General features: G+C 33.2%; 1 pseudogene; it reads left to right on the top strand.

The window, feature by feature from the left end:
- Positions 1-5,139: 5,139 nt before the first annotated feature.
- LOC119688439 lies at positions 5,140-7,887 on the top strand (annotated as a pseudogene).
- The last annotated feature ends 6,877 nt before the right edge of the window (positions 7,888-14,764 follow it).

Here is a 14,764-nt window from a genome sequence, read left to right as displayed (position 1 = left end):
ATCTGAAGAAATTCAGTGGCAAGAAATAATAATTCGATGAATCGCCATCATCAGCAGCATCAATACTTAATCAATCGATCGGATTATCACCTTTCATTATGGCTAACAACAAAAGAGATGATCAATTCGATGGCCCAACAAAATCAAAATTAAGATACAATACATGAAATTGTACATTCTTTAAATCAAATTTAATGGAATTTAATTTTCAGACATCAAAAATATTAGATTATTCTTTGCCAAAAATTAATCCCTCAATTTCATGAAATGCACACCAAAAAGTACACGGATTAGTGAGACTGAAAGACTGAAAGCAAGAAGAATAAGCACAAGAGGTGCACAACAATCCAGTATTATTAGGTGTAGGAACGAAAGGTAAATGTAAACGCAATGCTGAACGACGTTTGGATAACAAACTGCAAAATGAAGAGAGCAGCGTTCAGAATTGGTTAAATTGTTAAAGGCTCCAAGTCGACGTTTGCCAAAAAGTCTCGATGATGAAATTAACATTAAGCCAGGTGATGAAGATATCAAACGCACAAGTACCAAGGAAGGACTTGAACTAAGCGATTTTGGTTATAAATTTATAACTGGGGATAAACCAATTGTAAACTGTACAGATCAACAACACGATCACACGTTGTCGTCTGCAGTTAAAGCACGACAATTTCTCAAAACCCCCAACCATTTTTGCCTCTCACACAGAAAACTGAAAAGCATTCCATTTCTTTTGCCAATTTTGTAATGGACGAAAATCGCACTGCAAGTTTTAAGAATAAAAATAAATTTGATGTTGTGAAAACTTCGAGTTAGCAAATGTTATCTTCCAATTTTATAAACATGCGACTTTTATCTTTGTTGGCGATGACGATGACATAGCCACTGAGCAAAAAGAATGGTTATCGTACTGATGATTCAAGAACTTAGTGAAGGCATTAAAAAAACACACATACAGTACAGATGTTGAGGATAAGTTAAATACAAAGTACGAGCAGAAATAATTCTGCTCCAATGCCAATATTTTCAAGATTGTCTTTTTCATAAAACTCAGGCATCTACCGTATGAAGATAAAAAATTTGTTGAGACGCAGCTTAAAGAGTGGTTGAAGGATAGAATAATGCGAGAGAGTAATTCCGAGTATGCTTCTCCAATTGTGGTACTATCTAAAAAAGATGGAAATAAATTAAAAAATTGTTAGAGACAATTTTCCAATGGCTCTGATGGACGAAGTTTTAGACAAGCTACAGGGGAATATTGTTTATACAACATTGAATGTAAAGAACGGGTTCTTCCACGTGCCTTTAGAAGAAAACTTGAAGAAGTATACTGCTTCTGTTTACCATGATGGCCAATATGAATTTAACTTTGTACCTTTGTACCACCGGCAGTTTTTTGTCGTTTTACAAATGCTATTTTTAGACCATTGATTCAGAAAGACACGGTAGTAGTATATATGGATAACGTAATAATCCCACCGAAAAGTGAAGAAGATGGACTAGTGAAACTAAAAGAAATTATGGAGGTTGCACGAAAAAACGGCTTACATATTAAGTGGTCAAAATGTCACTTCCTGAAGAATTTTTGGGTTACCTAGCGGAAAATGGATTTATATGACCGTCGGAAGAAAAAACGTGGGCAATAAAAAAATTCAAATTATCAAGAAATATTAAAGGTATTCAAAGGTTTTTGGGTTTAACATCATATATTAGACGTTTCATGTCTAATTATGCTTTTATAGCTAAATCTCTTTCCGATCTATTGAGAAAGGACATTACGTTTAAAGTGAGTAACGAACATAAAAATGACTTTTGAAAATCTAAAATCTGCTTTAGTTAATGCACCAGTATTACGATTATTTAATCCTAAAGCAGTCACTGAAGTGCATACAGATGCTTCAAAATATGGATACGGAGCGATTTTGTTACAAAAAGATGCTGAGCGTAAGGAATTTCACCCAGTACAGTTTATGAGCCGGAAGAATAAAAAACATAAAGAATCTTTTCACTCATACAAATTAGAAGTATTAGCCATAGTGCAAGCGCTCGAGAAATGGAGAGTATATCTGTTGGGTCTAAACTTTAAAATAGTTACTGATTTTAATGCATTTACTAGGACAGTGAAAAAGAAGAAGATACCACTTCGAGTAATAAGATGCAGAATTTCCACTTTAACATTAAACATCGCGCGGGATCAAAAATGCGGCACGTAGATGCACTAAGTCGTTGACTTTGATCGTTGACATACTAAAGGATTGGTTGTTACATCGGATTAAAGAAACGCAACTACAGGATGAATGGACGAAGGCCATACGCAAAGTTTTAGAAAGAACCAACTACGAGAGCTTTTTCTTAAAAAATGATATTTCATTTAAAGATACAAATTTTGAATTGATTGTTATACCCTCTAGCATGGAGTATGAAATTATAAGGATGACACACAATCGAGGACATTATGCTACAAAAAAAACACAAGAATGTGTGCAGAAAACATTTTATATATAGCGGAACTGCTTAAAAAAGCAGCTAAAGTGGTGAATACATGCCTCGAATACATTATTCGAAAATGGTAAAAAAAGGACGGGTACTTGAATCCAATAGAAAAAGAAGACAAGGCACTCGAAACTTTACACATAGACTATTTAGGACCTATGGAGGCAACTAGAAAAAATTATGCCTACTTATTAGTTGTGGTAGATGCATTTATCAAATTTGTTTGGCTATATCCAACAAAAAATTGTGGGGCCGAAATAACAGTAGAAAAGTTGAAAAAACAAAAAGCTATATTTGGAAAGCCAAAACGTATTATTACAGACAGGGGAACAGCATTTACATCTTCTTTGTTTGAAGATTATTGTTTAGAAAAAAATATTCAGCACTTAAGAATTGCTACCGGAGTTCCCAGGGGAAATGGACAGGTGGAGCGGATAAACAGAATCGTTATTCCGATGATAGCATAGTTAAGTAAAGAAAATCCATACAAGTGGTGTACAAAGATAGATAAAGTAATAAAAAGAAAGAAATATGACACAAATATGAAGTTAAGATCGAAGTTTTTGGGTCCATATCGCACAGTTAAGTGTCTTAACCATAGAAGATATGATGTGAAACGTAGAAGGGCTGAGTAAAACATTCGCTATTGCAGAAAATAGAAAGGGGTGGAAAGATTCATACGAGGGCGTATGAACGGTAGGTTGGCCGAGTTTGTAGGATTTGTTTTGGTAGACTAATTTCACCTACATATTTCTGTTAGAATGATATATATTTTTTTTGTTTTAAAATTTTTGTAGAATAGCTCAGTATTATATTATAAACATGGAACGGCGTAGCAATCGTAAATAGGCCAGACATCTTGCAAGAATATCCCAATTTCACGGAAGAAATTAGCTATAGAGCTGGTAAAGTCACTAGAGTGGATTGGAACGTTGAAGCCGAAATCATACAGATATCGAGCCGAGCGGGGTTGTCCTGAGGAAAGATCTATATAATGGATAAAAGTTATGTTCTACCATTACGGTCAAAAGTAGCTTATACAATTCAACCTGTTGGGAATCGTTACATTCCCATTATGTATGACAACATGTTCTTTAAGATAAGGTTACCTCTTAGTTTTTAGGAATGTTAAATACATGGGATTTTTTTTCTTCTTGAAATATGAAGAAAGTATAGAATTATTAATGTGAAGATCGATTTCCGTCAATTGGAGGATAGTAACAAAAACTTGATGAATGAACAAATTTGGAAGATATGTCAAAACAGATCAGAACCATTATTTTTTCATTATATTTAGAATTATGAAACAAAAATTCCAATCGGTTTGATAGTATATTTAATGCAGAGACATTCATATTTTAAAAGTCGTGAAAAAACACTTTAATTAAGTCTGATAGTCAAGTAGCAATATATGTATTCTCTCACTACTGTAGCAATAAAAAATACTTTTTAAAAAAGAGTCAGCATCTTCAATTAATTAACATCTGCACTAAGAGACTTTGAATTCGTAGAAGTGAAAGACAGTTAACTCTACGGTCGATAGACGTAATATCTTCTTTGCAATTCAAGTCTTACTTTATTAAAATCTATTAATATTATGTTAATATAAATAACATGTCCTGTTGGTGACCTATAAATCTGTTCTATTAAGTTCTTATTAACTGTTCAAATCAATTATTTTTTTAACAGTAGAATAAAACTGCAGTTTTAGAATTCATATTAATAGTACTGCATTTAGTACACTAGATGAAATCATTAGTCTGTATGTTTGTATTATTAATACAAATGACAATCAATTATTTTAATGTAATGAATATGAGGCCTTAAATTTTTAACTTATGAAGTTATGATAATACGTATAATAGTATCATCATAATAAACATATGTACATCCCGTTTATTTCGGCAACTAAATAAATATTTTGTTATTGACAAGTATATTATTTTAAATTACTTTAAGGTCGTAATCGAATACAATTAATTTAAATAACTTTGCTTCTGCTTGTTCTATTTTCTCAGCTTCTTTATTTATTTTAATATACATATATGATTTTTTATCAGGATCGAATTAAAAACGTGCCTTTAAACTAAACTAACTTCAGTTCAATAAAAAAATTGCAAAATGCGGCGGAGAGGAACAAATTTGGTCTGCAACTTCAACAGTTGCCGTTCATCCTATACATCAAAAACAGTTTCACAGAAGCCGATGCAGTTGGGCAATTACCATGCGAACAACAAACATATCAACCGACCTACAATAAGGATTATCAACCACGTTACAATCCGTTGTATACAAACACACCACAAAATTCCGACACTTCAATATATGAAAACCCACTACTGCTTCACATCAAAATTTGCAAAATCAACAAAGTATACTGATGCCGATCAACGTGGTGGTAATCGTCAGCACACCAACACACTAGGTGGTACCAATGCATACGATCCATTCAATCGTGCCAATACGCAAGGAAATCCAAATCGTGGCTACATTGATGAACTCACCAATGAGTAAAATTTTTGCCCTGAATATTAGACATCTTTCCGACAAACTTGTTATGGTTTTATACGATCTCCGAAACGTAATTATTTGGATGCCAAAAAGATATGCAAAGGATACCGCTCGAACTTATTAACATCGATAATATGGATGAAAGAGTTGATTGTACAAAATCAACCACAAAATCACTTTGGGTTTTCGGTACTTCAAACAGGACCCAATTCCTGGGTTAACGATGAAAATCCAAAGTTCTTCTATCTTAAGAATTCTTTTGCCTTTGATGAAGAAAAAACTATTGAAAGTGAAAATTATGACAAGCATGATAATCGCTTTTTGGCACACAATGAATATAATTTAAATGATAACAGTCGCAATTTTTACAATCAAAAGATCAATATTACAGCTGGTACGAGCAGTAATAATTTGAGAGGATTTTTAGATATATATGTATTTTCTACTAAATCTGCTAAATCTTTTTTAAGAAGAACTCTCTGCAATCCGAAAAATGTGTTTTAAAAAATAATGACAAACGTACATTTGATTATGGTCTCTATATGATTAATATTGAAAGAATACGGTGTGGTCTTTATTTCGTAAAGCAATCAAATGATATCAACTATGACAGCAACAAAAATCGTGTCATTAATGATGTCACACTGGTCTGTCTTGCTTTAGGTTACTCAACACCTACATACACTTGATACAGAGAAATATGCTCTAATGATACTTTGGAATATCAATTAATTGACCCGCTAAAGAATTAACGTTATACTGTAACCGGTGATAATCTTGTTAGGTGCTTATTATTGTGTGCCCGAAAAGAAATTTAGACGTGTACGATCCGAGAGTGCCAATCTAAATTTTGGTTTTATTATGAAATTCAATTTACAACGGTCCTCCGAAACGGGTGAAATGAATTGGGAGAAATCAATAGATATAGATATATAATAGATATATAAGAACCTGGTTTCAAACTGATATGTTTCCTGGCGTCTATAAGGAATACCCTGTTGATGATGATAGGCATACTTCACATTGCTGTCTGATAGCAATTGGCTGTCTACAAGTCACGTCTACAGCTTTCACTGAGCTTTCACTGCCATGTCGGGCTCTAACAATCAATCTGAATTTATAACACATCATGCAATGGATGGAAAATTTACATTTGTAAATCAACGTGTACTCAAAATTCTTGGTTAGACCCCAACTGACTTACTAGGAAAAATTTGCTTAATTTTTTTTTCATCCTGAAGATCAGAGTTACATGAAGGAAAGTTTCGATCGAGTACTTAAACAGAAAGGCCAAATGTTTTCCTTAATGTATCGCGTACATGCCACAAGTGGTGAATTTATTTGATTACGAACACAAGCTTATGCTTTTTTAAATCTTTATACTAACAAAGTCGAGTATATTGTTTGCACTAACAGTTCAAGTAAAACCATACATTCTACTGATCATGAAACAAGCACACCAGACCAGTCTGAGCATGTTTATGTAGCACCAGCAGTTTCTGCTACTGAAGCAAATATGTTTAATACACATGGCATGATCAGAGCACATATATAAACACAAACAGCGATGGCGATGGCGATGGCGATAGAACAACAATCAAATAATATACAACGTTCGCCTTCAGCTCAGAACCAAGTTATATATAATTGTGATGCAACTCATTCAACATTATGACAATCTCCAATCGACTAACCCTGTCGTAACGGTTATGACGGTCTTCCCAGTGCTGTTGAATTTAAAGGTGACATGAGATTCCCTGGTCCTAAAGGTAAACGAGATGAGTTAAATGAATGTAAATATTTAGAAAATTAATTAATATGATTATTATTGACTACTAAATTTTGAAAACTTATTTGAAAATAATATGTGATACTTTATTGAATAATTAATATTATTAGGAATTTATGGCCGTATGGGTAAAGAAGGAAACCAAGGTCTGACTGGTTTGAATGTTATAAGGTCCGTGGTGTTTCTGGCTTTCCTGCCGAAAAAGTGATCCTGGTATACCTGGTGTGAATAAGCCAAACAGTCAATGGGTCCACTAGAAGAAAAAGGCTTTATGCATCCATAAGGGCGAGATGTAATCAACTGTAAAACTAGTGAAAGAAGTCAAAAGGGTGAATCTGGCTTAGTTCCGCCTCCGAGTCCAAAGGGCGAACCTGGTCATCTAATATATGAGGGTCAAAAATGTAAACGCGGTCCTCCTGGGTTACAAGGATTAACTGGTTTAAAGGGTGACCAAGATGAAGGGCGTGAGATCGGTTTTTTTGACTTGTAGGGCAAATAGGTCCTCTTGGTCCAAAAGGATAACAAGGCTTGCCAGGTTTAATAGGCCGTGATGGTTTCCATCACGGCTACGACTGGAATATTTTTAGTAAAACATAGTCAATCTGAAGAAATACCATATTGTGAAAGTGGTCATATAGAATTACGGACTGGCAACTCTTTACTTTATGTTAATGGTTATGATTTTGCACATAATCAAGACTTAGGTTCACCAGGCTCATGGGTTCGTCGCTTCTCTACACTGCCTATGCTTATATGCGGACAAAATAATGTTTGTAATTATGGTTCAAGAAATGATAAAACTTTCTGGCTTTCAACGTCCGCTTTACTGCCAATGATGCCAGTGAAAAATTATGAAATTAACAAATATATTTCGTGTTGTGTGGTATGCGAAGCACCCGCCAAATGGTTGAAAAGGACTTTGGATCGATTACAGTTACCTAATGGTAAGTTTAACAGCATTCTTCCATCTTTTATTAAATTTTTACTGATTATAATAAAACTATCACTCAACAGCACACTGCAGTAGGATATGGAGTCAAGCATTGTCTTCACCTGGTTCATGTCTAGAAGACTTTCGTGCAACGCCATTCATTTAGTGATTCATTGAGTCCCATTGACGGGAAAGGACACTGCAACTTCAATGAAATAATGATCACCTTCTGGCTTGTCACTGTTGAAGGTGAACCATTCTGACGTCCTTAACAGAACACACTCAAAGCCGGTAGTCTACTGCAGCGATAATCTAGATGCCAAAAGATAAAGTACACGGCATAAGCTGCACTACTTATTTTAAAAATTTACATAATTTTAAAGAGTATTACGAAAAAACAAAAAAAATTTAAAAAGCCCTTTCCTTGATTTCCTTAAAATAAAAAATATCAAATAATAATGCTAATGTACTTTTTTAAAGTCTTAAATAGTTCAAAAATACTACATCTGCCATTTAACGAATTTAAAATTCACTTTAAATTTTATTTAATTTTTTTATTGATATTACAAAAGTCATAATAATATTTGTAGTAACGTTTATAATAATTGTAATTCTGTAATTATGTAAATGGAATAATTTTAATAAAAAGATATATATAATACCAAATACCAATTTTCGCTATCCATTGATTTGAAGGGCAGTGCCTTGAACTACGTTTCAGTTATTAGGGAAGAGAGTTAAAATAAAGAGTAATCAGGAATTTGCGTTTATTTAAGCCAGAAAGCATAGGCATAATGTAGACGAAAGAAAGGTAGGTGCAGGGGGTTGAGCTTCTAAACAAGCGCGGAAGACTAACAAAAAATCAAAGTAAATTGTGCTGGGAGTCGAAATGCAAGGGGAGGGCTTTAAAGCCGGGTGAGGTGGGACGCATTGATACATAATTAGAGCTTACTTATAGAGAATATGCTTGCGTTTATAGTTGATATTATCCATTTGAGCAGAATAGATTCCAGACCATACGGGAAAGGCGTAAAAAAGTAGTGGATAAGCTGCTTATAGGAATCTTATTCTTACAGTTAAGCTGGTTGTGTCTTTGAAGCGTATTTTTTTAGTTAGTTTATGCAATATAAAGTTATGCCGAGGAGATAGCGCAACACCGATATACTTTAATTTGTCAACAAGCTGAAATCAGGTATTGCAGAACTCTTACTTAATGGGTGAGACATGGAAAGTTCTGAAGTCATCTTGTCTTGCCCTGGGAAAGCGATGGAAGCAATCTCGGAAGGCTTAAATTTAATTTTGCACCTGGTGTAGTAAACTATTAGAGTTCCAAGGAAGGCATTAAGTTCATAAGGAGTACAATGAGGCTTAGACGGCAGCATAAAAATCACGACGTGCAAAGCCAGCAAAGTCGAAAGTAGTGGACCAAGGATAGAGCGTTGCGGAACACTGGCAACGTTAGGTGAGTCTCAGTAGAAAAAGGCACCGATTTGAACTTTAAAGGTCCTATCAGATAAAAATCTATAGGCAACATTGCCAAATTTTGGGGAGACGCCGAATTGGCAAAGCTAACCAAGGTGAACCAAGCTCCAAAACCCGACAGCATCGAAGGCTTTTTCACTGTCTTCTTTTTTCAAGTCAAATTAGGTAACTGAAAAATTCTGTTGTCCGAGGAAAAGCATTTCAGTTTACTAGGTATAAATGTAACATAGAGTTTGCCAGTGGAGGTAAGCAAAAAGATGAGCGGTAACTAAGAGATTCAGTTTGTAATGGGTGAGAGACGCCGCATGAAGTGATATAGAAGTGGTAAGGTATAAAGTATCCTTGTACATCCATGTTACTGAGACAATTACTTTTCAACTATTCTACCATTTAATATAGCTAAAACTATGCTAGCAATTAGAACTTAGATATAAATCAATCAAATCACCTGCATGACAATTGATTTATCATACCAATTATTAACAAACATTAATAATAATAATCATAGCATGACAGTTCATTTGCTTCTTGGAGTAAACTAAATAAGTAAATATATTAGTAATTCTTGACAACTTAATCAGAAAATGCAAAGTAAAAAATCGATCAAGGAATTCCCTTTAAATAAATCAATATACAAACGCCGATAAAGGAAATCCTTAATTAGCGACAAATGTGAATGCTAAGCTATAATGATGTATAAACATTTCATGAATAACATTTCAAGTCACATTTCTCTGTTTGTACTTCTTTTTGGTAATTTCCAGACCTCTTAAATTCAAGCTAAGTACAAACTTTTATAGTTCAAAAAATTAAATACGAATGGAAACTAATGCTTGCACACACATTCCTTTTTTTTTTGAATATAGTCATAGGAATATATAGATATTTACAAACAAAATAAGACTAATGATCGAAAAAGTTGATACTTCTATTAAAATATATTTTCTGTAATATATTTCTGTGCGTCTTTTAAATATTGTATAAAGTACTCCTAATCATTTTAATTTTGATCGTTTTATACTGCTATCATCTTATCTTTATTAAAATTTTTTTAATATTGGGCTCCTATTAAAGAAGTTGCATCCAAATCGCATAAACCACAGATGAACTACAAATCTGCAGATTTATGTTGTCCATAGTTGTTACTATTCAATCTTCAAAAGTCAACTCGAGATTTCATTACTTACCATATTACCCTTGTACTAAAAATGTCTTGCGCTAACTGTATGATCCAAATACTCATAACTACATGTCGGACTCTTGTGATCATAAAATACAAAACTATATCACCATTATCCGTTTCTGTTAATAGGATTGTTCTCTTTCGGTTGCAAATACTTAACTCATAACGAAACAGCTTTAATGTCGAGTTATTTCAAAGGTCATAAGCATTATGAATCTAAAATTTTATTTGTTTAATTGTCCTAAAGAACTCGTTCTATAAGATCACATTCAACCAACCAACAAATTCAATTCATTTATGTTATTTATTAAATATTCTAACTGAATATACAGAAAGAGTAAGAGTCTATAATTTTATAAAAGAATAATGTCAGCATTAGATCGTTATCTAAGTTTAATATCTTACAGTGGATTTGCAATGATGTCCTGATATTCATAATGTATGGCAACTTCTGATTCTTGTTCCAAGTGAGGAATATGAAGATCTTCTACTTCGCTATTGTCGATTTCAATAAATGGTGATGGGTCAGAATGGTTTCCCACGTCCCTTAAATAGTTAAAAAAACTCAAACTTTTTCTTTTTTTATGTCAGTAACTTCTTACGATTCTTCACTTTTCAACAAACTTCCCAACACCTCCTCATCTGTGCTTAAGTCATATTCGTGGACGTACTCATGATCACGTTCTTCTTTCGGTTTTTTAATACGAGATTCTTCTAGCTTTTGTTAGTTCCTTTTGCGTGCTGCCTCTTAATTGCATTTTGGGTTCTTGTTTTCGAATTTGTTGACGAACGAGGCTATCAGTATTTTATATCTACCTGTATGTTATATCTATATTTATTTAATATTTAGAAATTATCAATACTCTAATCACTACTTACCATTTAAAGAATAACACATACACTAAACTGTATCCATACCAAATCAGAATGGTAAATTTAACGGTAAAAAACTTCTTTGTCTCTAAACGCCAAGTGACAGAATTTAAAATAGAAAAGGAGAAACAACCTAAATGTTCTCAACATTTCTTAGAAATTTCACCTATTTAGAAGAGATAGTATAAATTATTGTTCTTGGTAAATCCATTGTATATATTAATACGATTATAATGAGAAAATAATAGTAATATAGGCATGATTTTTTATATCAGTTTTACTTTAATTTATTATATATATAAATTTTAAATGCGCTATATATTATTATTTCCATACTCTATTAGGAGCTTATGGAGTCTATAAAAATTTTCCACTGCTTTTTATTTTGTGCCATTGCTCTTAACTCGTTAAACTTTTTACCCGTTTTCTGCTGAACTGTCCTTCTCCAGATCATTGCTGGTCTGCGCTACATAAATCAAAAATAAATGAAGAATAGATAATCTAAAATCTGTAGTGCTCTAATTATTATTATTTTAGAAGATATATAATATATATAAGCATTTTCCGCACCACCTAAGAGGTATGCCTTCTGGCGCGTTACCGAGTTTTAGGTGTTCGGTTCCCCAATAGGCCTATCCACCAAAATATTTTATTTAACAAATATACAACTTTATGTAAATACAATTTGGAATAACTTAATATATACAAAACAATATTACTATTTTTAAAATATTTAATATGATAATAAAAAACTATTAAATTAAATATAAATTAGCAACATATATATATATATATATGTATATATAATGTTGCGCTAAACCTAATTTATAACAACTGCTATCGAAATATGTAATCGCAAAACATAAAAGGTATTATTCGTTTACAATTACCACCTCCTCTTCTAATGTCACTAAAGGAATATTCTTACTGATCTTGGCAAAGCTTTCTGGTCAATAAAACTTGAAAAACTTTTGTGGGAAGAAATTGCTACATTACCAAGCGACCATTTATATTAAGAAGCCAACCATTAATAAAAGAAAATGTTGGCTTTATATTTTTGGCAGCACTATCTGAAGATTTTCAAAAACTTACCATAAGTAAACTCTGTTCCTTTTGAAGAAATTGAATTTGCTCAATTGAACCACAGAAACCTGCTTTGAAATTCAATCCTGTGATGTGGCTGGAATGAAATATATCAAATATCAAAAGCGGTATCAAAAGCAGCAGCGGCAGCGACAGGGGCTCCACGATTCTCGATTCTCTATGTTATTTCAAGTTGAAATAAAATAAGAAATCTGAAGACTAAACAACATGAGGTGATCCATTTCAAGCATAACGGACCACCTCAACAAATACTTGGGTAGTTTTCTAGATCTATAGTTAGAGATTTTAAAGTTTGGTTTGCTACTTCAACTAAATCACCTACCTGATCTTCCATAGTATTTTTTCCAAGCTCAAGAATTTCTTATAATTGTTTTCTGGTAATGTTATTATCAATTTCTCTAGTGTCGTTTAAAGTGTCAAGTATTGCGTTGAATATATTTTTATTTAGCAAGATGTGTTGACGTGTATTGAATAACTTCAATTAGGATACGAAAGTTTTGCTTTCATCGATTTTTCACATGTTTTGTTAGTTGTTTGTGTATCGACATTTTGAACTTTTGTTATCTTAGCGAGTGGTTCAAATTCACTACTATGTTGAAGCTATTTGAGCCAGCGCATTTAAGTACTTTTACTCATTCTTAACTCGAGGTATTTTCAAAACCACTCTTTATACCTTGACTAGATTATTGTTTATCACTTCATCAGACTAAGCAATAATTGACCTCAGATCTGCCGAGATCTCCCCGAGGAGCTCGTAACCATTCTGAGATTTGATAACGCGGTGTTGTTAAGTTTGTCAGTTTTCGCTAATAATTTCAGTGCTCTATTCTTTATGTATTTTTTGATCGGATCAATCTTGAGGTCCCTAAGGATGTCATTCGTCCTAATGTAACATGGTACCTTGAAAAGTCGTCTCAGAGTCTGACTTTGTGTAATTTCTAGGGGTCAGCATTGGGCTTGCCACTCTTGGTAAGCCATGGGATGGGACATACTATGGCCTTTCTCCATGGCTGAGGGAAGTCACCAGTGTTGTACGCATGGTTGAAGAGCATGGCGCACTTTTTAAAGAAGAGAGGATAGAAACACCGTATGGCGTAGAAAGACATGCAGTCAGTGCCTGATGATTTTTGGGCGCTTTGAGCTGAAGCATGTCAGAGAGGTTTGAAGGGGTGAGAAACAATTGGGTGTCTTCAACATTTAGTTTCAATGCTTACACTCTTTTTATATTGAGCTGTAGAAATTAATCGGCAGTTTTTTTCAACTGTTTCAACTCGTCCGCTCACTAGAAATGTTTGTTTATAAAAAAAAAAGAAATTTGTCGCTTCTTAGAACGCCAAAAATACAGCCGTAGAGTATGGTTGGTTTTATGATCTGCTTGTATATGTTAATATTGATATTGATATCAATAATATTCTAAAGATCAAGTTTTTTCCTGATGATGAGTGCATCATTTGAGCAGCTTGAGCCCGTTTGGTTTTGATGTGTGCCCTCGAGGAGTATCTATTATCAAAGGTTATGCTTTGGTATTTGAGTAATTCAGCCCACTCTTAGTTCCACTCTAAGTTTTCTTGATGAAAACTTAAAGCAGCACTTCTTTACCCCTTTTTCACAATTAAGTTGGATTCCTTTAATACTTTGAAATTATGACCTAATTTATAATATTATCTATCACGAAAAGGAAATTAGCAGTAATGCTTTTGTACACTACCTCAATTAAATGGATTGGGTTGTAATTGAGCAACTCAGTTACTTATATTATAAGTAACGCTATTAATATCCTTATATAAAATATTGTTCTCTTTTAATTGATATTTAAGGTTAAGTAGAACACATCTATTCCTTAAAACGTGCAACTATCAACTGTCAACGTGCCATTTCGTGTTCTGTCGTCAACACCATTTCTTCAAGTTCGTACGTTTTTTCATCGCATGTTTTCATTTCTACTAATAAACTCGAGACCTTTGCTGTGAGTCAAGTTCCTTAAGGCATTAAGAGACTTCTCATACTTCAACTTGAGTTCGCAGTTCTATTCGTTTAAACACTGGTGTTCAAGTGCTTGCCGGATATAGCAAGAGTGCTATATTCAATGGAGAAAGGAAATAAAATAAAAAATTCTCAAGTGATCCTCTTCTACCAGTAGTAAGACACTTGATTATATAACCAAATTTTAAAGCCTTACAAACTCTAAATTCGAAAAATAATTCTATAGTTTTTTCCCACCAATGGTAAGAGACTATAGAAAATCAAAAGCATTATCTGGGCTAAACATTGATATAATAAAAATGACAAAAAGAGATAGTAAGAGACAAAAAGAGATAAGAGATAGAGATAATGTTTGAATTTATATTAACAATTCATAAGCTAAAAAAAAGGTTTATAAAAGGACTAATGAGAGAAGAAG

This window comes from Teleopsis dalmanni, chromosome X (genome assembly GCF_002237135.1).
Source record: "Teleopsis dalmanni isolate 2A chromosome X, ASM223713v2, whole genome shotgun sequence".
Taxonomy (NCBI): domain Eukaryota; kingdom Metazoa; phylum Arthropoda; class Insecta; order Diptera; family Diopsidae; genus Teleopsis; species Teleopsis dalmanni.
The sequence above is the reverse complement of the archived record's forward strand: the minus strand, read 5'-3'. Positions and strand labels throughout refer to the sequence as shown.